At 33.6% G+C, this 26,547-nt stretch overlaps 1 protein-coding gene across 1 annotated transcript in view; it reads left to right on the top strand.

The window, feature by feature from the left end:
- The first annotated feature begins 1,011 nt into the window (after positions 1–1,011).
- Positions 1,012–26,547, top strand: part of raly (RALY heterogeneous nuclear ribonucleoprotein) — an 83,610-nt gene continuing 58,074 nt past the window's right edge. The window contains exons 1-2 of the mRNA XM_058778263.1: positions 1,012–1,141; positions 6,366–6,450. The gene's annotated coding sequence lies outside the window, so the exon portion shown is untranslated. The remainder of the gene's footprint in view (positions 1,142–6,365; positions 6,451–26,547) is intronic.

The raw sequence follows: 26,547 nt of genomic DNA, 5'->3' as shown, positions 1-26,547 counted from the left end.
TTGAATCAGGTGTGTTAGATAAGGGAGACATACAAAATGTGCAGGGCTAGGGGTCCTCCAGGATGGTTTGGGAAGCACTGCTTTAGAGTACTAAAAGTGGTTCTTTTATGGCATTTCTGGGTGCAAAAACCCCCTTTTGGAACTTTTATTTGTAAAACTACATATTAGCTGCAGTATTCGGTATGCATACTGTGTACAGTATGCAATTTTCTTTTCTGCAGAAATAATAGTGTATCACTATGTTGTTGCAGACATTGTGTATTATTTCACATAGTATTAAAAAATCCCAGCAAACACAGGATGTTACTGGAGGGTTGTGACAACGTGCTGAAATGGTTGACATTATTGTCTGAAGGTTGTCACTATGCTGTCAAAATGTTTTTACTACGGTTCTGAACTATAAATTAAAATTCTCCTAAGGTTACCTGGACAACCACTGTAGCCTACAACATGTACACATCACAGCTCTGATGCGAAGCTCAGATGTCAGACTTTTTTTACATTACAGATATACAATATATATAATATGTTTGTTGGGTTTGAGCACTGGATGGAAGTGCTATAGGAATACTTGACAGGCTGTTGAATTATTAACCTGGTCAACTGAATGACAGATAGTTTTGTGATGTCAGCTCAACTCGCCATGTAAAATAAAGCATGGTAACAACAACACTTCACTAAAAATAAATTGGTGTAGAAACACTTTTCACTCAGAAATTGCTAGTAAATTGCCTCACGGTTTTAAGTTCTGTAATGCCTTGTAACCTGTGTCATTTCTGTTATGTTGCAATAAAAAGAATGCAAGCTTTTTCTAGAAGACTGAACTATTAATCTCATGTGAGTAAATATCATTTTAATGCTATTTCTCAAAAATACTGTTCCTTACTTAGCTGCAAAACTTTTTTAATTAACAAATTACTGAGTTTAATTACAAAATTACTGAGTGCACCTTTAAATAGACAGATTGTGTGTCTGTTTCCCCCTGCGCAGTCGCGATGGTTTGCTCCACACCAGCGCTGTGTATACTGTAGAAGCACTGCTTTCCTCAGTCATTGCGCCGCTGACAGCTCCTCCTCCTCGCACTCTCTCTCTCTCTCTCTTGTTGCTCTTTCCACATTTTTGCTCTCTGACATTTTCACCGGTGAGTACTTTCTCCTCATTTTCTCTTGTCTTCATCTTTACCTCTTTTCTACGTCCTCTTTTGATTTGGGATGTGCTTGCATTTTGTTCTTCTTCTGAGTTCAGCTGACACTCATCTGAAGCCGGTTTTTAATGTTTTACCTTCTTGGAGAGGGGGAACGTCAGGTTTTGGTTAACTTTGGTTAACGTGAGTCAGCCTTTGAGTATATTAGTTTCTTTATTTTGTTCAATATCCTGTAAAGGAGCAAGTGCTGGACACGATTTTGTTTTGCTTTTAAATATTTTTTTCTTTCGTTCTTTGTATTTATCAGTTGGACATTCACATGTTGTTCCTGACGAATTACATCAATGAGAAAAGACGTTTTTCTTTTTTTTTTTTTTTTTTTTTTTTTTTTTTTCTCAGTTTTGAAAGAACAGCTATGTTTCAAAGTTGTGGAGCGATTTTTTTTCTCTTTTTTTATATTGATCAAAATGATATTTTTGTGTGAGGACTGATGTGATGTTTGTGTGTTCTGGAGCGCGTGTCAATGCAGCGCAGCGCAGCGCGCGACTCTTTACTGCAGATCCTGCGAACATTTAAACACGTCTGGACTGTTGAATAACATGCTAGATCTGCTATTCCACCGCAGTTGTCCATGTTATGCTACTGAGACACCGAAAATGTGGACATGCCGCGCAGATATCTTGACTTGATTTAGTTCAATGGGGTCTGTTTTCCTGGGTCATTCATTCCACGAAATGTGTGCCTTTTCCGTTTTGAAAAGGTGACAAAAGTAAATTTCTTTAAGATATGTGAGACAAAGGATGTTTTTAGTGTTAATAAATTGCATTTATTACATTTTGAGCCAAATTGTTAATCTATGTTTATATATATTGCAGTTATTGAATGCTTTTATAAAGGTGACAGATTTTCTTTTCTTTTTTTTCAGTTTCTTTAAGCTGATATTGTTACATATATTTGTAATATTACCTTTTTTATATAGCCTATATATATATCTATATATATATATATATATATATCTTATATATATATATAGATATATATATATATATATATATAATAGGTTGGGGAAACGGGTGTGGAGACAGACAAAGTAGGCATTCTCATAGAGAAAAAAAAGATGAAAATAAAATATATACTTATATAATAAAAGTTGGTGTCAGGTTTTCATTGTTAAAGACATTGTTTACATATGTTAGCACTAGGGACACCAAGGCACCCTATTTGTGGAATGACCCTCCAAGCATGTTGTGAAATTGCTTCTGTGATTTCCTGGCTGTCTCTCAAAACCTAGTGAGCTGTCTACTTAGGCAGCATTTTAGGGCATCTTATGTGTCTGCAGCAGTGCACAGCTGGCTGGAAACATGCTTTATGATGCCAAAAATGCAGTCAAGGTGGACTGCCTTTTTTTTTTAGCTGGTCTGTTATGCTGGTCTCATACAAAGTCTTGTATTCTTGCAAGTCAGCTAGATTTTTAATTACATCTAATTACAAAAGCAACAGTTTGATCTGTTGAAGATGTAACTGGACTAATAAGTATTTGAGATTTGCAACAACATGATGGTTTGAAATGCAGTGTCACTGAACTAAAATAAAAATAAATATTCAGAAATTGTTTAAGGTTTGTTAGTCATGTTCTGCCCAAGTTGCCGCTTTGGAGGTCATCATGGCAAACAAGTAAAATGTATTCTCCTGTCTTTTTTCCAATCTCACGCTTCTCGTCTCTACATTCATATACATGTATGCATGTCTTTTGAAAGTCCTCCATGACTCCATATGATCTTCAGTACATGCACTTTTGCTTTGAAAGTCCATTATTGCCAGTATGTGGCCAGGTATGGATTTTAGTATTAAGAAAAGCATACGGTTTGACCTTCCAAACACAGTGAAGCACTTTAAGCCATTTGTTCATACCTTTTCAACAGTAATGCTTTGTATTACTCATGCCCTTATATGATGTGCTTCTATTTTTGATTATGAAAGATTTTGAAGGACTTATTCTCTTTTTATTGTCATGCCATTAGATGAATATTTTCGGTTATGTACAGCTTAATGTGTTGTCATTAAATAACAGAATATTACTTTAAGGTAGAGATGTGACTGTGTGCAGAGTGTTTTTGGATGATTTAAAAAAAAAAAAAAAAATTTTTATTGTTGTTTATATTGGTTGGTCCATTACGGTCTTTCTCGGCTTGTACTGCCATTAGCTTATCTAGGGCATTAGTTGCCTACCTCAAGGACAGCCAACTCAAGTTGACCACTTACAGCTGCTGAATTCAAATAACACACTGCAGTGCCAGCACTAAAATTGAGGCTTTTATAAAATAATGGGTCCATGCATTAAGATGAATCTTCACATTTGGACAAAATTTGTATGTTTGAATGCCAGTAAAATATGTTTGCATGTCAAACCTTTAAGATTCTATTTACACTTGTAAATAAAAAATAAAAAAAATGTAAAAGCAGTTTACCAAATGCTAGCAGTGCTACCAAATTTTAATGATTTAGTGGTTAGTGATTCATTCAGAAATTTCTCAGTTGTCAAAAGGTGGTTTATCATTGCTATTAATTATTTCTCAACTTCTAGAAATGTACTGTTAAGGTCAAATGCTGTGTCTTGTGATTTCCCAGTGTTCAAGATACTAACTATAACCCTGCTTTAAGTAGTTAGCACCACTGAAGTGACATTGACATGGCAGTTGGATATATTTGGATTAGCTTGCAGCTTTGTCATGAAAAGTTCAGATATTATTAGTCATTATACTTTTTTTCTTCCATCACAAGGCAGTGGCAAAAATTACTTTAAGCCAGCTAAATGTCAGGAATATTAAAGCCTCGTGGGCATTTTTATGTTGGCAAACTTTTTCACATTCAGGCCATATTCATATTTTTCAAAATATCAAAAATTAAAAAGGCTTATCAGACTAATTAATTCGTTTGGTCAAGTCAATCATCATGAATTAGAAATTTAGATTACATGTACATGAAAGTTTAATGAGTAAATTGGCAGTTGTGCTGTTAACACACTGTAGGTCTCTGTGATGTGTAATGAATTCAGTTAGTTATTCAGAGGATATCATAACCTCATTATTTCACCCACCTACACACACACACATGTTCGTTTTTGTGAAAAGTGGGGACATCCCATAGGCGTAATGGTTTTTATACTGTACTTACTGTATGTGCTATTGCCCTACACCAATCCTACACCTAAACCTACCCCTTACAGGAGACTGTACATTTCAACTTTCCCCCAAAAAACCTCACTCTGTATGATTTATAAGCGTTTTGAAAAGTGGGGACATGGGTCAATGTCCTGAAAAGTCACCTTCACCTTGTAATACCTTTGTCATTATACGGTACAAATCTATGTCCTGACTTTTCACAAAACACACACACACACACACACACACACACACACACCATAATGCTCTCTTCACATGTGGATATAAACCATTGCTGCCAGTAAACTAGTTAAGTTGCCTTACCATATACAGAAAAATGCTGAAAAATATTAAAAGAGAATTTTGCTTTAAAATATTGTAGTAAAAAATGTGAATAACCTACAGTTTATGGAAATTATATACTGTATGAATCAAAGCACTTTTATGTATGCTGTTATGGTTAAATATTTTTACACTTGTAAAAATTCAAATGTAAAAATGAATTGTGTTCTAATTTTCCCTACATGAAACATCATATTTGTTTGGGTCATAAATTGTTGAAGTGTTTTATATGCATTTATGTTATTAAGTTAAAGTTTTTTATAATATTGCAATTATATTTGTTGTTGTCTTTGTAAATTATTTACAGTAAACTACTGATTTTTGTTTTGCTTTGTATATTATTTAACATTCTATAATTTCATGCCAAATACAGTATTCAGTCACCAAAATGGCATCCTTTAATGTCTGTAACTTCAACACTGTTTTTATGCAAAGTTCTGCCAACCACAGTTCTTTTTCTTTTCTTTTCTTTTCTTAGGCCATTTAATCCTAGATTTTTGGCATTTCAGCTTCAGTGTTTGATGTTGTCTAAAGTTTCTTTTTCAGTTAATGTATCTGAGTGATGTTTTGGGGAGGATGCGTGGCGTGACTGTCAGTGCTTATTGCAGCAGGGGGCAGTGGCTGAGTGGACGGGATATTGTATGACTGGAATGCTCCTCAAATGTCAGTGGCTGCCGCCACCCAAACAACTAATCCCACGATAAAGCCCCTGCAACACATTCAGAATTAAACATCAGAACTGTGCTTAGATTGATCGTCCTCCATTCGACTCTCCATTTGGCCGGCCTTGATGTGAAACAGGCTTATGTTTGTCAGCATCTTCATGACTGAAATGATGGAATATCTCAAGTTACTCACGAGTTATGCTGTCAATAGAAGTTTCCATTAGGCGTGACTGTGAAAGATAAGACTTATGATGAAGGTCAAGAGAGAGACATTGAAATGAAAATATCACTTTTTTTTCTCTCAAATTCAGCTTCCACTGGAAAATTTAAATTGGCTGTTCACTATTGGAGAACAAATTCCATCATGCATTATTATTACTCATACTGTACACCCTTTCATCCTATGGTGCCATAGAGGAACCATTTTAAGTTCACCAAAGAACCTTTCAGTGAACAATTCTTAAAAGAACCATTTTTTTAGTTTGAAGATAAATCTAAGGACCCTTTTTACACTATAAATAGCATTTAGTGGAATGGAAAGGTTCTATGAATAAATGGAGCCATAAATGTCAGAGAACCTTTAAGATGCCAAAGAACCTTTATTTTTAAAAGTCTGCAAACCCTGATCCATAAGTATTTAAATTCCCATCCTGCACTGTTTGTGTTACAAACATGAATGATACTTCAAACCTTGCGGCTTGTTGAGGAAATGCGTACTTTAAGCAATAATGCTTGTGATTCTTCACTTGATGGGTGAAAAAACTTAACCAAAGGGACTTCAGCCATATCTACAGACCCTAATATCAGAGACTTACTCTTTTCACTTGGGCCAGTAAGAAACCACCCAGAAAACCCTAGAAACTGCATAGCAACGTGATAAAACCCCCCAAAAAACACAGAGAACACAGAAAACACCTATAACATTGAGGCGGTGAAGTTTGCACAGGGAGGCACCACTCATTTTTCCTCCGAAAATGTAAAAATGTGTTACTCTTATGCACTCATGTTCAGCTGCTGAAATTCTGCTACTATTTGCTTTGTTTTGAACCGCAGGATCCCTCACGCACTCCAGGTCACAAGCACTGGGACCAAGCAGTATATCCGCATCCGTCTCCTGCTCACAGAGAAGATCTGAGAGGTACGTGCAACTTCGGTTCCCAAGCCTGAGTCTCTACAAACATAGATTAGCAGTGTTTGATCTGAGCAGAGGTGTTAAAGTTCAGCGTTTATACTGACAAATGTTAACAGGGCTTTTGTGCAGCATGCATGTTCTCTGGAAATACTGAGAGGGGATTTTAAAGCCGCTGCAGGTTTTTACACACACATAAAGGCTGGTTCACACAAGTTTTGCACAAGTTGATAGGATTCTTCAGGGTCTTAATGAAAAGTCTATAACATACTTTGGTTAAAATTTCTCTATGGTAGTGTACAACAACACCCTTTTGAAGAACTACGTCATTCTGCCAAGACAAGGCTTGATATGAGAAAGGGGTTTGGATTTATCGGGATTTTTTAAAAGCACTGGATGAATTTTTATCGTTATTGGGTGGTTGTGGACACACGCTGCCAAGACACATTTTAGTTCAAACAACATGTAAAAGTGAATTTTGCATCCGATGACCCCTTTAAGTTTAAAGAAGTGCAACTTTTAAAAATACATCTCAAGAAAGACTCTTACTTTTTCTGCAATTGGATGCTAATGTCTGGCGTCCCTCGTTTATAAAAGCGAATGCATTCTGTGTGAACAGCTTCTAATACTGCCAAAAACTGGTTTGATGTAACTTTTAGTGATTAGTTGATTTTGTGATAAGTCTGTGTTGCGCTGTTGATTTCAGCAGATCTTCTGTCATTGGTTTATCAATGTTGTCCTCTGATTTGGTTTTTTGAAAGTATTAAATGGGTAGGCATAGACTGGTTCACCCAAAAATAAAACTTTTCTGAAAATGTGCTCACCCTCAGGCCATCCAATACGTAGATGTTTTTCATTGGAACAGATTTGGAGACATAGTATTACATCACTTGCTCACGAATGGATCCTCTGAAGTGAATGGGTGCCGTCAGATTGAGAGTCCAAACAGCTGATTAAAACATAACAATAATCCACAAGTAATCCACACGACTCCAGGCCATCAATTAACATCTTTTGAAGTGAAAAGCTATGTTTTTGTAAGAAACAAATACATCTCATCTGCTTCAGAAGAGAAACATGCACAGTTTACAAACACCGTTTAGAAGCAAAAACAGTCCAAAGTAGTTCTAAACAAATATGTTGGTGGATATTGATGTGAGAGGACAACAGGGATAGATTGTTTCTGCTGAAGGAAGTGTTATTTTGGGTTATGGACTAGTATTTTGGCCAGAAGGAACAGTTTAAAGATTTGTTGGTCCCACTTTATATTAGGTGGCCTTAACTACTATGTACTTACATTTAAATTAATCATTTGGTACAATGCATTTATTGTGTACATACATGTTTTTACATTGTACTTACATATTTTTTAAATACCTATATGTAATTACATCTGTAATTAATTTCTGTAATTACATTTATAATTACACCTCAATAGCAGCAATAGTGTTTTGTAATACAGCATGATCACAATAAGTACATTGTACTTATTTTTTAATGTAAGTACATAGTAGTTAAGGCCACCTAATATAAAGTGTGACCGATTTGTTTCTTAAAAACACACAGCAGTTCGCTTCACATAACATTAATTGATGGACTGGAGTGGTGTGGATTACTTGTAGATTATTGTAATATTTTTATCAGCTGTTTGGACTCTCATTCTGACGGCACCCATTCACTGCAGAGGATCCATTGGTGAGCAAGTGATGAAATGCAAAATTTTTGATTAAACTAATCTACATCTTGGATGGTCTGAGAGGCAGTAAATTTTCAAAAAATTTTCATTTGGGTGTGAACTAGGCCTATTCCTTAAAAATGTTAAAGGTGTTAAATATCAGAAAGCAGACTGAACAAATCATTCGCAGATAGAAGTTGTTTCTCTTTGGCTAAAAGTGTTCTTTGCAAAGCCTATAGGGCTTTCACAGAGACAGGTGTTATTTCTCAGGACACCAATATCAGTGAGATCTGTCAGATACAGTAATAAGAACATTTTATGTGTTATTAAAAACATTGCTTACAGCACCTTTAAAGTTTAATAGCCAAAGCATAAGGAAAGAAATATCTCAAATGAGATCTCAAATATCTCAGTTGTTTCACCTAGACTGTGGACAGAGATTAAAAGCAGTGCAAATGGAGAGTGTTGCTAAAGTTTCCTCCTTTGAGACATTTCTCATCTGAAGTCTCCTCTAGAGTTTCAAAAGACATCATAATAAGTGTTCAGATTACCAAAGTCTGCAATCAGTCATTGTAGATTTGAACTTGCAAGCCCAAACTGTCTGAGCTATGCTAGATATTACTATATATTTACAGTTGTCTCATTTATATCTATTTTTTATGATTTCTCCTGAGAAATTTTAAAAGAGGCATCTGAGACAAAGTCGATAATGAAATATAATAGAATTCCTAATCTTCTGTTTTGATCTAAAAAGCAATAAAGTTTTTTTGGAGAGTTTTGTTTTTATAATACAGCTGCATATACTGTTATGAACTGCGTATATTAAGTCATAAAGTGTTGGACTGAAGGTTTTGTGTGAGAGATTTTGTGTTATAACATCTGTGTAATAACTGTAAATTTGAAGCAAATTAAATTTTGATCTTTTCAATTCATGTATATAAAATCACTCTTCATTCAGTCACTAAACAGCAAACAATCTTGCAATCTGGGGAATATGATTTGCAAATTTGTTTTGAATGTGGGTGGGCTGAGTATTTTTAGACGAACTGAGCTAAATGTGTTTGGCATGAAAGTCTTGAATGAGCATTAATTAGAGGAAGCACTGCAACAAGGTCGGCCTCGGTTTGGCGTTTTTGACAAGAATGTCTGGAACGAGGATCCTGATGAAAATGTTTTGAATAGTAAATGTGCATGAGAGATACGGCGAGCAGATCCCGGCAGTGATTCAAGCATCTCTCTCTAATCAGAACTAGCTAAGAAAGGGCATGTGAATTATAGATACACCTTTGTGAAAATTTCATGAAAATGTTATTCATGCGTTCAGATATGTCAAACACCGACCGCAACATTGGCCAGAGGGCATGGCGAATCCTGCTTACTGAGAAAGAGAGAGGAGGTTAAAGTAAACCGTGCTCCGCTTCACTTTAAGTTAAATTAGCAGTCTGAATTCAGTCATATCCGTGGAAGAAAAGACAACAAGTTCTTTTGAAGTCAATTTCATGAGCTATTTCCATCACCTGCCTCACCAGGACTGCAATTAGGCTCATGCTTGGCAAATCAGACCCAATTATGTGCGTTCAGTAAGAGCACTTTTTTTTTTAGAGTAAGAACAAAATGAGCTTGCAGTGAATATATCTGATGTGTTTCGTGGAAATGAATAAGCATTTCCTTGGAACTCAAGCCACATGGGGAGCCACCACCAGAGGTTAAATTGAGATTTTGGAGGTGGGCAAAAGAATTATTATGTATGCTACCGTTCACAAGTTTGCGGTCAGAAGGATGTTTTAAGAAATTAATACTTTTTTTAAAGCAAAATTTACAGTAAAGCCCTTTATAATGTTACAAAAGATTTCTGTTTCAAATAAATGCCATCACAGAAATAAATAACATTTTAAAGTATATTTAACTAGAAAATGTTTGTTTCCCTGTTTATTTTAATATTTTTAATTGTTAATATTTTTAATATATATTAATATTCATTTTAATTGTAATAATATTTCCCAATATTGCAAAAAAATATGTTGTCTTTTTTTATGCAGTCAGTATAAGACAATTCTTTCAAAAACAAAATTGACAATATGTTAACACATTTTGTTATTATGAGGTATATGGTTTTTACAGTAAAGTAGTGCACTTTTTGCATTAAAGTGAATGGCAAAATGTGCCACTTTAGTACCCTTCAAATATTTGTCAGAAAACAAACAAAGCCCTCCCTTAAAAGCAAAATCAAATAAACACCATATGCAATCAATATACAAATATTACTCAAGTCTATACGGAATATGTTGGCTTGGCTCAGTTTAACCCCGGCCTGCAGCTTATTTACAGAAGTGCCCTTTTTTCATTGTTCAAAGCTCATGACAGTGGTCAATATTGCTAGATGAAGAGAACATTCATTTGATGGATGAAATTCCAGTGAGCTTTAAGCCAAGTCATTGGTTTATTATATATTGCTATGTGTTTTTCTATCAATAATAAATGTTCTTTTCCTGCAGTATTTGCTGAAAGGAATATTTTCTATATAAGAAGGTCTGACCTCTGCCATGAGTTATGGGTTAATTTAGGCTTCTTCTGTGTATGTGTGTGTGTGTGTGTGTGTGTGTTTGGTGATGTATTACACAGACACTGCACCCTCGCTATCTCTCACTCTTTGCACCAGCTTGTCTTAAAAGAAACACACACACATAGAAAACACAAAAAAAATTCTAATGAAATATTAAACATTCTGGCACCTAAGGGGAAATGCTCCAAGTATTAGACTTTATAATAAGGACATAATTTTCACTAATATTTGCTGTATTCTTGTGTAATATTCTGCTAATTTCAGTCCAGATCACTTTTACTTTTGTTTTAAGACATCAGAAGTATCTTGTATTCAGTTGATTTTTGCTTAAAATTACCTCGGCTAAAACTCATTATCAGCCAGCAGCTATTATATAAATCGACAACATGTCTGGCAAATCAAGTGTTTCAGCTTTGTGATAGTATTGGTTTTGCTGGCACTAAGAAATGTGGTTTATTGCATAAAGCAAAGTATCCCAAATGCATGTTTTCTTTTTATTTCACACTGTGTTTAAAAAGATACAGTCAACGTTATTCTTTTTTTTTTTTTATACCTTTGCCTACTATAAGTCTACTGCTTCTGAGGATTTTTTTCAACAGAAGAAATTAAGGCTCTAATAATCTCACATGTGTTAGCTCAGATATTTTTGATCAAATGATCTAAACCATGTTATTTTATTCACAGTGTTAGAGCTCTGTACTCTTACTGTACTGAACATCAAGAGTTGACTCATTTGTTTGTATTTGCATTTCTCCCAAGAATAGTCAAAGACAAATTTGATATTTTATTGAAACTGAATGAACTGAAAACTCAATTAGGTTTAAATAGCCTCTTCTCCTGAGCTATAAAAGAGCAGCCTCTGAGCAGCAAAACACAGCAGAAATGCAGTAACATGCAACAGTGCCTTATATAATATTTAACAAATGCTAAAAATTGTTTAGCATTTCATTTGGCGTGATAAATCAGAGATGTATTTTCCATGCTTTATCTAGCTTAGTAAATGCATTACTGCCAAGCTGCGGTAGTACACGTTGGTGTCAGGTCGTATAGTTCATGAGTCGTTGCTCGTAACCCCGGGGGTCAAGCTTTTGAATTAATGAAGGAACCCTTTGCTGCTACAATATGACGTCTGACAAGACTTTTTCCACTGCATGCCAAAGACCTTCAGTCTCTTGCTGCTGCTTTTCATCTCTAATACATTAGACATAATATATTTATATATATTTTCTTTTAATTATTACTTGTATTTTCTCATACTTTTTAGTATATAAAAAAATATTGCCTGTTTTTAATGTACGTTTTGAATATACATTTATATTGTCCAAAATATTTTTATTAAATATTTTAAAAATGTATTTTAAGATTAGATTTTTTGCTCTTTGAAGTACATTTTGTAATATAATTTTTAATATGAAGGTTTATCGAAAATTTTAACACTTAAGCTGCACAGTTTATATACTTGCATATATATTTATAAATATATTTTCCCATATTTAAAATAGATTTTAGCCAGATTTTTATGATTTTTTTCTTTTCTTTTTTTTATAGTAGGGGAATGGGTGCTAAATGGAAGTGGAATTGTAATTTTAGTAACGTCTTGTTTAGTAATTCGTCAGTTTGTTTATAATGATCTATATAGGTTGAAAGAGCTGAGATATAGTGATTAAAGCACAGTTCTCTGTTTTTGACTGACTTTTTGCTGGCACAGCCCAAGTCATATCCCATCATGCCTTTCTTCTTGTCATTGTGTCATCTTGTCTGAACCAATTTGGCAAAGAATGGAGCATTACAAGCTTTTATTGTGCATCAAATAAAAGCTCACTTTGCCATCTACAGTATCGAACATGTTGGAAGCCCACTGTTGTCAGTCAGCTTCAGCAGGGCTCAGAAGTACACAAGCCCTCCATTTTCTCCAATATCTCTGGCTCAGGCCTAATCAGGCATGACTGATCCTTGAATCATTTACAAGAGGAACCCGTTCCATCGCATAGAGTTCTGTTTTTTCGCCTGCTTGATTCTGGCAACAAACAACACGCACGGATCAAGAGAGACCCCTGAAAGCCTCACATCCCGAAGAGCTGCTTATGTGGTCTTGGGTAAGAAAAGCTGCATCAGTGTTCAATCCTCGTCTTTGGCACACAGATTCATTTCAGGCTATTCACCAGATGAGATGCGTATTGAGCTTTAAATTCTCTTCTCTTCAGGAACATGAACCCGGCGACTTTATCTCAGACTTTACTGTGTTCTGTCTGGTTGTTAACCAGAAGACTTACAGGGTCATTCCTCTTCTCCAGTTCCTTTTGAAGTCTGTCACTCGTAAATATTTCATATGCTTTTGTTGAAATTTAAGTTTTTCATTAAAATGGTATATCAGACTTTCAGGAATTTGATCTGGTCAAGCTCAGACACTGATAAGATATAATTAATAAAGTTCAATTGGCCGAGCTTGTCTAGAGCATATTTTTTAATATTTTTAATATTAATGTGTTCTTTGAATATTAGATATATCATCAAAAATGCATTAACATTAAGTAATACAAAAACATGCTCTTGTCAATCTCAGTCAGTCAAACTTTACTTATGGCTTGATTATTTACACACTGTAGCAAGAACAAAGGTCATGAAGGAACTGACAACAAAAGAGACATGAAAAAACTTATTTACCAATTAAATTTTCAATTTGCAAGAAAATAATTTTAGTTTGAAACATTTTGATTAGAGAAAGACCAACTGAATTGCCTACTTTGAATATTTAAAAGCAATGGAATTTTTAAAATATTTAAAAAATGACCTAATTGATATGATTTCCATCTCTAAAGAAATGTGAATTTAATATTTAATCCATTACATTTAGATATAGACGATGAGGACATCATAAATGAACAGCATAATAGGAACAACCCATCTGTGGTTGACTGACTGGGGTAGTTCACATTTGGTTTCTTGGGTAAAATGTGTACAATTATGAACAGATCGTATAAAATGTGTAATTTTGAGTAAATTGGCCACCTGCAGTCCAATCGTAAATTGATTTAGCAATAGTACTTTACACCAGTGCAGAAAAACATTTCTCTCTGTCCTCAGGTATAGCCTGTAATCCTGAAGGAGAATGAATGAGTGTGTGGTGCTGTCCTGTTATCACTAGTGGCTGCATCTGATAGGAAAATCACCACTTAATGGGAAGATAATGTGTCAATTAATTCTCCCTTAATGGCAGCCGAAAAAAGGTGAAAAGGAAAGAAGATAATTGTGTTACTTTGGGCTCAGCTCCTTTATCCAAAGACATCCAAGTCATGTGTTTCTGCTTCTGTCTTGAGAGAAAATCTCTTGTTACACAGATAGACCTGTTGATTTATTTTCTTCTTTTTGCATTGCTTAATATAAGCTTCAATTAATACCATTAATACCTCTTAGTTGCTGCTCAACCATTTAAAGCAGTGCATCCTTGTTTTATATGGAGGTCCCTAAATAGAAGTGTTAAACTAGTGTTAATTTTATTAATGAAAACTATGAGGAAAAAAATTGTTGACGACATTTTTTCCATGACTATGTATTTAAAATGTATTTAAAAATCATATAAAACTCTCTAAATCCAAATCTACATTTTCTTTAAAAAAAAAAATGTTTAAAAAGAGGAGGAAAAAATATAGACTTCTGAAGCGTTACAGTCTAGGGTTGCCAGTAGTTTAAATCCCCCTATTAGAGCTTGTCGCTTAAAAGGACACTGTTTTTCTCCACATCCATGTTTAGATGATCAAAACTTGATCTTCACAACCTGGCAACCGTGTGGTATTAACTGAAGCTTATATTAAGCAATGCATGAAGAAGAAAATAATGTAGATGAGCTCAAAACGTCGACAAACAAATAAATTGTAATTTAGCGTGATCTCCATTGAGATGTAATACAGCCAATCTGGGTTTTTTAACACAGCTCTTGCACTGCATAAATCTACCATCAAAACTAAATAATAAATCCAGTCCAAATTGAAATATGTCTAAACATGGGTCTTGACTATTGTTTGTGATTGTGGTTGCTGAACCATCTTTTTTGTTCCTGATTAATAGAAAAACATTAATGTAATTTGGAGTTAATATTAGGAATTTCACTATTTTAGCTTTTCATAAAAGCTTTTGAGATTTACCAGTTTTCATAATGTAGAGAGTTTTAATTTATGAGAATTTAACCTCTCAATCAGAAAACTGACAGTCTCTTTATTCGTGCTTTATCTGTGCAATGAAATGTCTCAAATAACAACAATCATAATCATGATTATATTTTGAGACAAATAATTGTGATTATCAGTTTAACCATTATGACTAAGTTTTCATTGAATGAATCTAAACTGAAATTGCCAAAGTTTGGAAGAGTCTAGCGATAACACACAAAAACAAATGTAAGTATCGTTCCTTGTTACGTTTTTCTTTTTAAATTACCCATCATGGTCAATAGGTCTTGAGCTTCATGGACACAGAAACAGTCTCTTGGGGTAATTATTCTTTCTTTTCCTCTTGAATAGATGATTGGTTACTTGACCCTTAGAGGTCTCCGTTCTGAGTGGTTCCTTGAAAAGCGTCCTTGCAAATGAGGCTCACGATTAGCACAACAGCTTTCCGCAACATCAAAATGCACAGTGAATGAGAGAGCTGAAATTGAATTTGTTTCTATTTTTGTTAAAAAAATGGTTTCAAAATTCAATATCCACTTTCATAAAATGGCTGAAGGTAAAGCTTCAGAACTAGTCAAAGGGAATTTCTTGTTAGATGTTAATATGATTATTGAAGCTTAAGACTTTGAGTCTGTCCGCCTTTTGAATTTGCACAGGCTTAGAGATGGAAAGATGGGATGTTAATGAAATTTTTCTACATTCCTACATTATTGCTTGAGTTAATTACCATCAGTTACAAATAGTGATCCTTCACCTTATGAAATCACTTCGGCATCTTTGAAAGCTTCCACCGCTGTCATTTGAACACGTTTTTGAACGAGACTTGCAAGATAGAAGTTTCTGCATAAAATCACAACATGTCAGTGGAGCATATTTTCAGTCTGGCTTTTAACATGATAAATCTGAGCGTAATCCAGCAAGCACATCTTGTACCCTACAGCATTTACACTTAGCCTCTTTTAATGAGTGTCTCTAAGGGTTTCCACTAATCCTGGTTAATCTCCTTTAATGGTGTGATGTATCCAATAACCAATTCAGCCCGCAGGACCGGATCGCCAGAGGGTCTGCATACTGGACCGCAAACATGAGGAACTTTTAAGAAATCTGGGGCATGTACTTTACATTCACAGCTTCCATTTGGGGAAATCATTCATGTGCATTGAAAACGAGCTTGGAGAAGGTGGATAGTCCTGATAGACATGGATATGGCATGCGTTTGAAACGTTCGATATCCATTTTAGATGCTGAGACGTTGTAAACGCAGCATTTTGGTCAGCGTGCCTGGTCCTGCATGCTTTATCCGTGGATGCTTCTCCAGAGCTACAGTACTAGACTTCTCTGGCTTCCAAAAGAGCTCTGAATTTGCTGTGAAGTGCATGAATTACAGATGTTTTCACTTTTCACTCGGTTTCGTTCGACTGTCTCTGATGATATGTCATTGCACATTTCTCCTGTCAAGCCTTCTGTTGCTCAATTAAGTCCTTAAGTCAGTATGTCAGGCATTCCTCTGCTGAACCTTTTAAGCATTGAATGACACTTGGAGACGACTTGGCACATATTCTTGATACCATAATTGATAAGCGCTGCATGTATGAAGACACCTTTGAAAAATAATGAGCATGTCAGATGCTTTATTTAGTGGTTCTTCACACCCTTTTCAGTGGCTCCAATTGAGATATCAGTGCCATCATTCATACTGTCCTGTGACTTGGCGTGAAGTCTTAAAATGCAATCTTGACCCATTTATAAACTCTTGTCAACTGAAAACCCACAGTTGGCTTCACTTATAGGCTATTTTGGCTTTGCTAATGAAGCAAAAGGCCCCGGAGGTGCTGTATTATCATGTATGCTCTGCATGTTGTTATTGAGCGTGAATTTGATAACTGAGTCATAAATTTAAATTAGACTTTATGGAAATCAACATCTAAGTGACGGATTCAGAACAGTGCCTCATTGCTTTTCTCCTTAGATCTCAGTCCCACACTTAAAAATAAAGGTTTTAGTAAAGGGTTAACAGCCTGATGCCTGGAGAATGTTTTTACTTTTATAGGATGCCATTGCAGAACCTTTTTAAGCACTATGGTAATTCAAAAGAAAAACATGAAATGAAGCTTTTTCTGACAATCGAATATTTCATATACACATTCATATATACATATACATTTTGTTAAATCCCAAAATCATGCATATACTGTATAGATTGTATATTATTCACTGTATATGTGGTATATGGCATTTTATAAAATATATGGTATTTTATTTTTAAAAATTATGTCAATTCAAATCTTAAAATGCAATTATTCTAATACATAAATAATGCTTTCAAGATATTTTAGCTTTAATACATAAATTGGTTGAATTGTTTATCTATATGTAAATCTTATACCTAAAATGGTATGATAGATAGATAGATAGATAGATAGATAGATAGATAGATAGATAGATAGATAGATAGATAGATAGATAGATAGATAGATAGATAGATAGAATGTATTTATTATATATTTATATTATTATTAATATATAATAGAATATATTATTTTGCATTTTATTTATGTTTATTTTTAATATTTATATTAATATTTTAATTAATATATTAATATTTATAAGTCTGTTTATTTTATGCAAGTTAATTGTTTATTAAAATAAAATATATAATTAATTGTATTTGTGTAATTAGAAGCATCACTGAGAATAATAGGAAAATAAGTAATACATCATAAAAATAAATAATAAATTAAATATCTGGACATGTTGCAGTAATATAGAGTTTATATTTACACTAATTGTATTATAATTATATTTAAATATATATGTTATTTAATTGTCATAAAATGGTATTAAAAAATGCAATATATAATGCTTGTATTATTATGCAACATATAATGTTTTAATTATTATTATTTCGTATTTTATTTATTTGTTCATTATTATTATTATTATTATATTTATTTTTATTTTATTTATTTTTTCAAATGTGGGGTGAAATGTGACTTCCATGTTAAGAAATTACAAAAATGGTTCTTGCTAAGCAAGTGGGTCTTTGCTGAAAGAGTGAACTGATCTTTGTAGGAGATTTTCTCCATGAGATCAACAAGAGTTTTATAACAGGATATGCAAACTGATTTTTTTCTTTTCCAGTAGAGAGTTAATGTGACCTTGACACAGAGTGTGGGAAGAGGAACTATTGTGCCAGTGACCTTTCAGCGATTTCCAAGTGTTTGGATCAGCTAAAATATTCAGAAACAGTTAGTATCAGATTAGAGGGGCAGAGTGATCCAGACGAGTCCCGGTGGCAAGTTCCGACACTAAAATGTCACAGGCCAAGGGGTTCAGAAATATGGATGGTTATGTATTTTTAGGTTGGCGAGTCAGAATTAGCACTTTCCTTCAGCAAGATGTGAAAGTACACAGCCGCTGATAAGAGACTGCACTTGCTGCACTCTATGCTTTTATGTGTTTTATTGTCAATTATGTTTGATGGAAAGGCAGGCATATAGTCACCTCGCCATATGGCTGTCGGAAATGGAATTGCCGTGTGGATGTCACATTCATTGCCATAACTGGATTTGCTCAGCCGACCAGCTTGCAGAGATGACCCCCCTTCGGCCTCATACACCTCTTAAAGAAAGTCAGAATCCATGTGAATGTTTCGCTGAATGGATTTCAGAGGCCTTTGCGCATATATCTATCTCCACAGCGCTCATATTGCCGTTATGACAGCTGCACAAAAAATGACATTACCGATTTTATCTTCATGAGATGTGAAGGATTGTGATCTAATTCACTAGCATTACTACACTGGAGTACAGATCGTATCCGTTTGTATGAAAAATTCATAATGCTTCATTTTAATAGAACAGATCATCCAAAATCCAAAGTTCTGTCATTTACTCTAAAATTCTGTCTGTTCCTCACAGAAAGCCATCATATGACTTCAAAAATACTTAGTGATAAGTTATATTATTATAAATAATATACAGACTTCTTTTATCTGTCATTTTTCGTCATTTTGGAGCCCCAGCCCACATTTTCCATACACTTTTATTATCAGAAAGAAAGACATGTTGGTTTGGAAAAACATGAAGATGAGTAAATAATTGTTTACATCATTTAAACTTTCATTTTTGGCTAAATTTAATTTTTAGCAATTTCTGTTTAATTTCAAGAGCCATTAACATTTTTTGTGGCTAGATTTCTGCTAGTTTCAGCTTTTATTAGTAAGTCATTTTGCAGGGGGGTTTTTTTGTTTGTTTTTACATTAATTTTACATTTTAATTTGTTTGCCGGATGACTGCAGACCCATTTGTACAAAATTACTAAAGCATGCCTTTTTTATTGTTTATCTTAACATCAGCCTGATATGTTAGCATATGATTTTTTTTCTCCAAGATAATGTATCTAAAAATTATATTGATATATTAAGATATTTAGATGTAGCTTGCCTTATGGATAGTTTGTTTTACTAAAAAAAAAAAAAAAAACAGACATAGAAGCCAATTAAAAATAGTAAATTAGTTCACACATCTTTCTTCCATCAACGTGGTCTTTCCACTTTATTCTCAATCTGTAGCTCAATTTTCCTTTTTTCTTTTCTAAGCCACATTTCTCGTAGGCAATGCATCTTAATGATAAAGACCCAGGGTAAAACACTTTTAACATGCGAGTGAAAAGCAGCTTTGCTCATGAAAAACATGTACTGGCAAATATCTTATACAAGCAATCAGATGTTTTCAGCCCAGAAGCGTCAGTCTTCTCTTTATTGAATTCTGTGTGTTTTTCTATACCGGTGGACTTCAAGGACATCCTAAGACTTTTTCTATAGCATTTCTTTGACAAGACACTATACTGATCTGCAGTTCTGCGTTTGCTCTGAGCTATAACCTGTACGGCTTGGCAGTGTCTTGTGGTATACAACTTCCAGAGGCGTCTTTAGTTATTAACATTTCTTTATTATCTCTGATTATTCTTTACAATTTAGCTCAATTTAAAAAGCAACATATGCATTTTTGTTTGTGCACCTGCATGCACATTTGAGTTTGTTTCTTTTATTTCAAATAGTTTTCTGATTATTTGAAGTTTGCATTAAATTGCAAACTATTTTAATGTCTGAAGACAATGTGAGCAGAGCTGAGTAGATTACTTACAAATTGTAATCCGTTACTGATTCCAAATTACATGACAAAAATTGTAGTCAGTAACATAATCCATTACATTACACATTTTAGGTAATATAATCAGATTACTTTTAGATTACTTTTGACCTAACTCGTTTATCACATTGATTTAAACAGGATAATCTTGTACCCTAGTGATGTAAAAAATACAAAGAGTGATAAAATATATTCCTTTCGTTGTAATTAGCAACCTAAAGTGCATTAAACATAATATTACATCAAGGTTTCCCAAACTGGGGTTCGTAAAAGAACTTCAGGGGGGGTTTTTTGGGTTTTTTTTAGTTTAATGAAAGGCAAAAATGTAATTAAATCATAAAACTGTAAAATTAAAATAAATCATTTTAAAATAATTAACTTTCTAAAAGAGAAGAATTATTTTATGTTTACTTGCATGCCATATGACCATTAACCAATGTCAGAGAACCGTGAACATGCAAATGTGATACTTAATTATTAAAATATTTATTTTAAAATCTCAGGGGTACTTAAAGGGGTCATTGATTATGATTTCACTTTTTTAACTTTAGTTCGTGTGTAATGTTGCTGTTTGAGCATAAACAACATCTGCAAAGTTGCGACGCTCAAAGTTCAATGCAAAGGGAGATACTGTCTTTTACAGAATTGCTGATTGACCACCCCTTTAAAGTAAATATATTAGTGAAAGAGGTTCAGATGACAAAAAGTTTGAGAATGTCTGCAAATAAGAAATTTGTGCATTTTAATGAGTTTGAAAGACAAAAGCCTTTCAGTAATACATTATACATGGTTAAAGGGGTCATATGATGCGATTTCAAGTTTTCCTTTCTCTTTGGAGTGTTACAAGCTGTTTGTTCATTGATAAGATCCCTAAAGTCTCAAAACAAAAGAGATATTCTTTATAAAAGTTAACACTCGACCACGCACCCCTAAAACGGCTCATTCAAACATGCCCCCACATGTCTACGTCACGGTGTGGGGAGATTTGCAATACACCGCCCAAACGTATACGCAAACAAAGAAGGTGGGACTTTTATTCTCGCTGTAGTATTGTTGCTGCCGCTGGCGCCATGTCCTGGAGATGCAATGCGACACGTAAAAAGACAGTATAAGTCATTATAATCAGTAATTATGTCCCCACTGGATGCAACAAATGCCTCGTTTGAAATGGGTTTTATTGTTTTTGTGTCGTCGCGCCGGGACACTTCATCACAATACGGTAAAGGGTGTAACATTTCCGTCTCATGCTTGAGGTATTTGGCCAATCACAATGCACTGGATAACTGGCCAATCAGAGCAAGCTTCGCTTCTCAGAACGATGAGCTTTGTAAAAATCGGCGCGTTTCAGAAAGGAGGGGCATAGAGGACCAACAATAATGTACAGTATGTGGAAAATATTTTTTTTTTCTTTAACCTTAAGTCGCATAAACACATTGCATTACACCAAATACACAAAATAATGTTCTTTTTAGCAACATCATATGACCCCTTTAAATAACTCACTGAGTGAGAATTCAAATAAAAATGAATGTGTTCATCAGTAGTTGTACCTTCTTAAACCTGAAATGATTTTTGTAAATCCATTGATCAAATGCTGTGTTGCCACCTGACTAATGACAAGCCTATGTGTGAATGTCCACAAAACTGGACTTTCTAAGTGTATATAAGCGGTAGACTATTTTAGAAAGGAAAATTTAAAAGACAAAAAAGAGCAATTAGAGAGAATCAATAAATGATTAATAATTGATTGCTATTGTGTGAATATGTAATCATGTAATCAATAAAAAAGTAACTGTAGTCTGATTACGAGTATTTTAAAATGTAACTTATTCTAATTACAAGTACTTAAATTTTGGAATCTGATTACGTAATCCAGATTACATGTAATAAATTACTACCCAGCTCTGAATGTGAGTGATGTCGCGATTAATCGCATCCAAAATAAAAGTTTTTGTTTACATTATATATGTATGTGTACTGTTTATTTATTATGTGTATATATATAAATACACACACATACAGTATATATTTTGAAAATATTTACATGTTTATGCATTTATACTGTATATTCATATTCTTATATTTTATATTATTTATAAATATATTTAATATATAAATGTAAAATTTTTCTTAAACATATATATATGCCTGTGTTTGTATTTATATATACAGTATAGAAACATATATTATGTAAACAAAAACTTTTATTATGGATGCAATTAATCGTTGACAGCACTAAATATATTATATTATATTATATTATATTATATTATATTATATTATATTATATTATATTATATTATATTATATTATATTATATTATATTATATTATATTATATAAAACCTATTTTTATGACAATTTAATTTAGAATTTTTATTATTATTATTGCACCCTAAAAAGTGTTTTTAAAAAAAAAGATTATTGGGGACATTTTACATGTTTAATTTAAGTCAGTTTCTTTGTAATTAGTTGTGAAATTTACTGGCAATTTCTGAGTGAAAAATTGTTTCTAGACCACTTTAATAATGTAGTTTATTTTACATAATTTAATAGTGTATTAAAATAATAATATAATAATTAATTGAATGACTGTAATTAGAAAATAATAGGAAAATAATAAATAAAATATCTGGACACATCACGGTGATGTACATTAAGAAATATGTGCTTATATCTCATGAAAATAATGTCACAATGCTAAAACAGGCCTCGTTTTTCGTTTTTCTTTTTTTTTCTTTTATGGAAAACATTAAAAGAGTTCTTGACATGTTTCATATAATTCACCCAGATGCTGGCATGTTTGTGAGCAGTGGATCAAGTGAGAGAGAGATTTATTGTGTACTGTCTGTGAGTGAAGAGTGTGATAATGTCTGAGGAACTGGTCCAAGTCATGTAATCTTGCCCTGTGTGTGTTTGCTAGTCTTTGTGAGTGTGTGTGTGTGCAGTACACAGTTGAAGAGGGCTTAACAGATTGCTTGCCCATTGAGGTCTGACCTTTACTGTCAGTAGAACACTATAAACCCCAGCGCTGTACCCTACAGTCAGGCAGAATACTAACTAGGCCAAGTCCAGCTGTGCCGGCCGTATCTCTTTGCCCAAGGTGGGGATGTGAAACTGAAGATTTCACAGCCATGTCAATGTAATGTGGAGATTTTGAGGGCCCTTTGAACTGCCCCGAAGGATAACCTCCTGGAAAAATAAGATCTAGTTTTCATCACTCAGCTGGGAAGATGGATCAGAGTACCGAAACAGAAAGTATGGCCCGGAACTGATCACTGAAAAAGCCAAAGACAATGGAAAATAATGAACTGTCTCTGGAAAACACACGGTGTACTACTAAACCACAAGAGTTAGGATTAAGAATGGATCAGCAAGGCTGACTAGTCGGTTAGTGAGTTAGAAAGCATATTTCTTGTGGTTGCGAGTCTAAAATTATCCACTTTAAAGTTAAACGGTAACTCTTTTTTATGGTAACTTTGTTTTATAGTGTCTGTTACACGTTACGTGTACTTACTATAGTAACAACAATAAATTATGCATAGTGGCATGCAACTAACCCTAAACCAAATCATAACATATAGCATGCACGTAGATGTTGTTAAATAATATTACTCAGTACTTAAAAATTAAGTACACTGTAAGAAGGACACCTTAAAACAAAGGGTAACCCATTTTACTTCTGTAATTTGACATATTTCTATATACAGGAAAAAGTTATGATTATAGTTTTTTAGCATAATTATTCGTCAGTTTCATATGGAAGGGTTGCGCTTAGCAAATATATAAATATATATGTGTGTATATATTTCTCATAATTGTTCTTAAATATAATAATTTTCATTAAAATATTGCATACCATATAATTAACATTTTTAATATTAAAACCAAAAATATTAATGAATTTATAAAATGTATGACAAACACACACACATTTATAAATTTTTATTGCATTAATGAACTGAAAAATATTGCGTTTAAAATAAATGTATATACATTTATTTGAAACTTTATTTTTCTGTTTATATAGATGCATGGATATTATATGTATGTGTGTATATTTCTCATAGTTGTATTTAAATATAGTAATAATCATTTATTTACCATGTAATTATATCAGTATTAAAATTAATGTACGAATGCATTAAAAAAATGAATAACGCTTTTAATAAAAAATATGAATTTATTAATAAAATGTATGATATACACACACACAAACACATACACACATTTTTTTTTTTAAATTTGTACTGCATTAATAAACAAAAAAAATGTGTTTAATGTGTGTATGCACTTATTTTAAACTTAATTTTTCTAATAAAGATAGACAGAAATATAGATAGAAGTTTATGTAAATAGAAACACATATAAGAATAAATAAATTATTATTTTAAAAACTTTATTTATTCTTATGTTGAGAAATGCATACGATTGTTGACTCACTGTTCAAATATCCTACCAATTGCCTGGCTAGTAGGTAATTCTGCACTTTCTGAATAAAGATGCAGTGTAAATAGGAAATGGGTGCAGCGAGAGGGGAAGATTACAGCATGCCAGCATCCTAACCACCTTGCATTGCGAAAAACAAGACATATTGTGTCATACGTAAGAATGTTAGAACATACACAGCTGTATGAATGTTATTATTTTTTTTTTTGGTGGTCTCAACCCTCTCTTGTGAGTGCTGACAAGTTCAGATTGCGTCTGTCACACCGCAGGCTGTTTGAGGACCAAATCTTTTCCCTATCGCAGAGCTCTATGACGTTAAAGTGTTGTGTAGAGTACTGGCTGTCCTCAGTTTGCCCCCTGTACAGCAGCAGCAGCACCCGTTTAGTTAAAGTCACAGCTTTTTCAAATCTGCCAGGCAGCGCGGTGTGTATGAACATTAAAGTCTCTCACTGCTTAGACTATCAAGAAGGTGTATGTGTGTGCGTTTGTGTACCAGAACAATCCCTTAAATGAATTTGCTCAGCCAGTGGTCAGTTTCGGGTTGGATTCAGCTTTTTTAATTCAGAGCTCAATTCTCTATTGAGGTGCAATAAAACCTGGTTTTACTTCAGGACTTTGCGGTGGATATCATACAAATGTGTACGTAAAAAAAAGCCTTGAAATCAAAGCCACACATTTCCACTGGGTTTCATCATTGATTTCTCCATGGCACTTGCTATCTCAGCAAATTCTCACTGGTTTGCAATGCAAATGTTGAGACAACTGTGTGTACATCATCTAAATCTCACCAAAGCAGGGCAAATATGTGATCGCAGTGTGTACTCGCCGGTATTACAAAGTCTGTTTGTATTGTGCTGGGTATCAGTGCTCCACTGGAGTTCCCTGCATGCGAAGCCTTTAGTGCGTCTTTGCGAGGTTCAAAGACTTCCAGAAATTATGGATGTAAATAGAACAACACAAATGTGACATGAGCAGAATCATACACAAGCCTCCCCCAACTGCGAGAATCACTGTGCAGCGTGACTGTCTTTCATGTCCAATTGTAAATAAATCAGTCAGCCTTGCTTTGAAAACTTACTGTTTAATGAATACAGATTAGGTGTGGAGGGACTTTCGAATAACTGTTATTGATGCTCTGACACCGTTAAATATTGTTTAGCTTTATGCTAACAGCAGTTTCTCATTTTTTTTTATGTGGTTTAAGTTTTTATAACATGCAGATTCAGTCATATGATACAAATTCAGGATATTAGAATGTAATTGCCTTAAGACTGTGGGGCAAAAAGTCTGAGACCATTAGTAAAATGTTTCAATTTCACTATACATATTGTGTAGAAATTGAACTCTTTTGCAGAAGTATTATTTAATATCCGATTTATTTTTATTTTTTTCAAAAAGTCCTTTTTAATAAATATTGAATAATACTAATTAAATAATAATAATTACAATAAGGCTTATTTAATTAGTGCCTTATAACAGGAAACTGTTTAGTTAAAAAAAAGAAGATATTCTAATATCTGTCTGTCTGTACATGCATATGTAGAAGTTGAACATTTTTGCAGAAGTATTATTTAATATTCAATAAAAAAATCAATTGTTTTTTTTTGTTTGTTTTTTGTTTTTAAACCTTTTAATAAATATTGAATAATACTTGTTTTAATACGTCCAACTTCTACATAATATGTGTTCAAATATAATACATTTTATTTAGGGTCTCAAACTTGGTTTAAAAAACAACAACATATTTGTTATTGGATAATACTTCTGTAAAAATGTTCAACTTCTACATAATATGTATTCAAAGATACAGTTCTCGAAACAGTTTAAAAAAAACATTTTGCAGTTGTATGTTCTGGATATGTGGCCTTGCTTGCTTATTGTCCAAGAGCATCCTCTCCATTCTCCTGTTCTGTGAGTGAGAGCTGCTTTCTGCACTTTTCACAGTCCCACACAGCTCCCACTCAAGACCTTGAGACTTCGGCTAATCAGATTCAGGTTTTAGTGCACACTACCTATGAAGATGATAGTGCTGTGGCCTTATCTTGAATATGTTGTCATTTGAAGGTTAGTTATATTAGAGGCATCAAAAAAAGTTTAGACA

The sequence above is a fragment of the Onychostoma macrolepis genome, chromosome 06 (assembly GCF_012432095.1).
Source record: "Onychostoma macrolepis isolate SWU-2019 chromosome 06, ASM1243209v1, whole genome shotgun sequence".
Taxonomy (NCBI): domain Eukaryota; kingdom Metazoa; phylum Chordata; class Actinopteri; order Cypriniformes; family Cyprinidae; genus Onychostoma; species Onychostoma macrolepis.
Note: the sequence above shows the minus strand (reverse complement) of the source record. Positions and strands in the feature narration are given on the sequence as shown.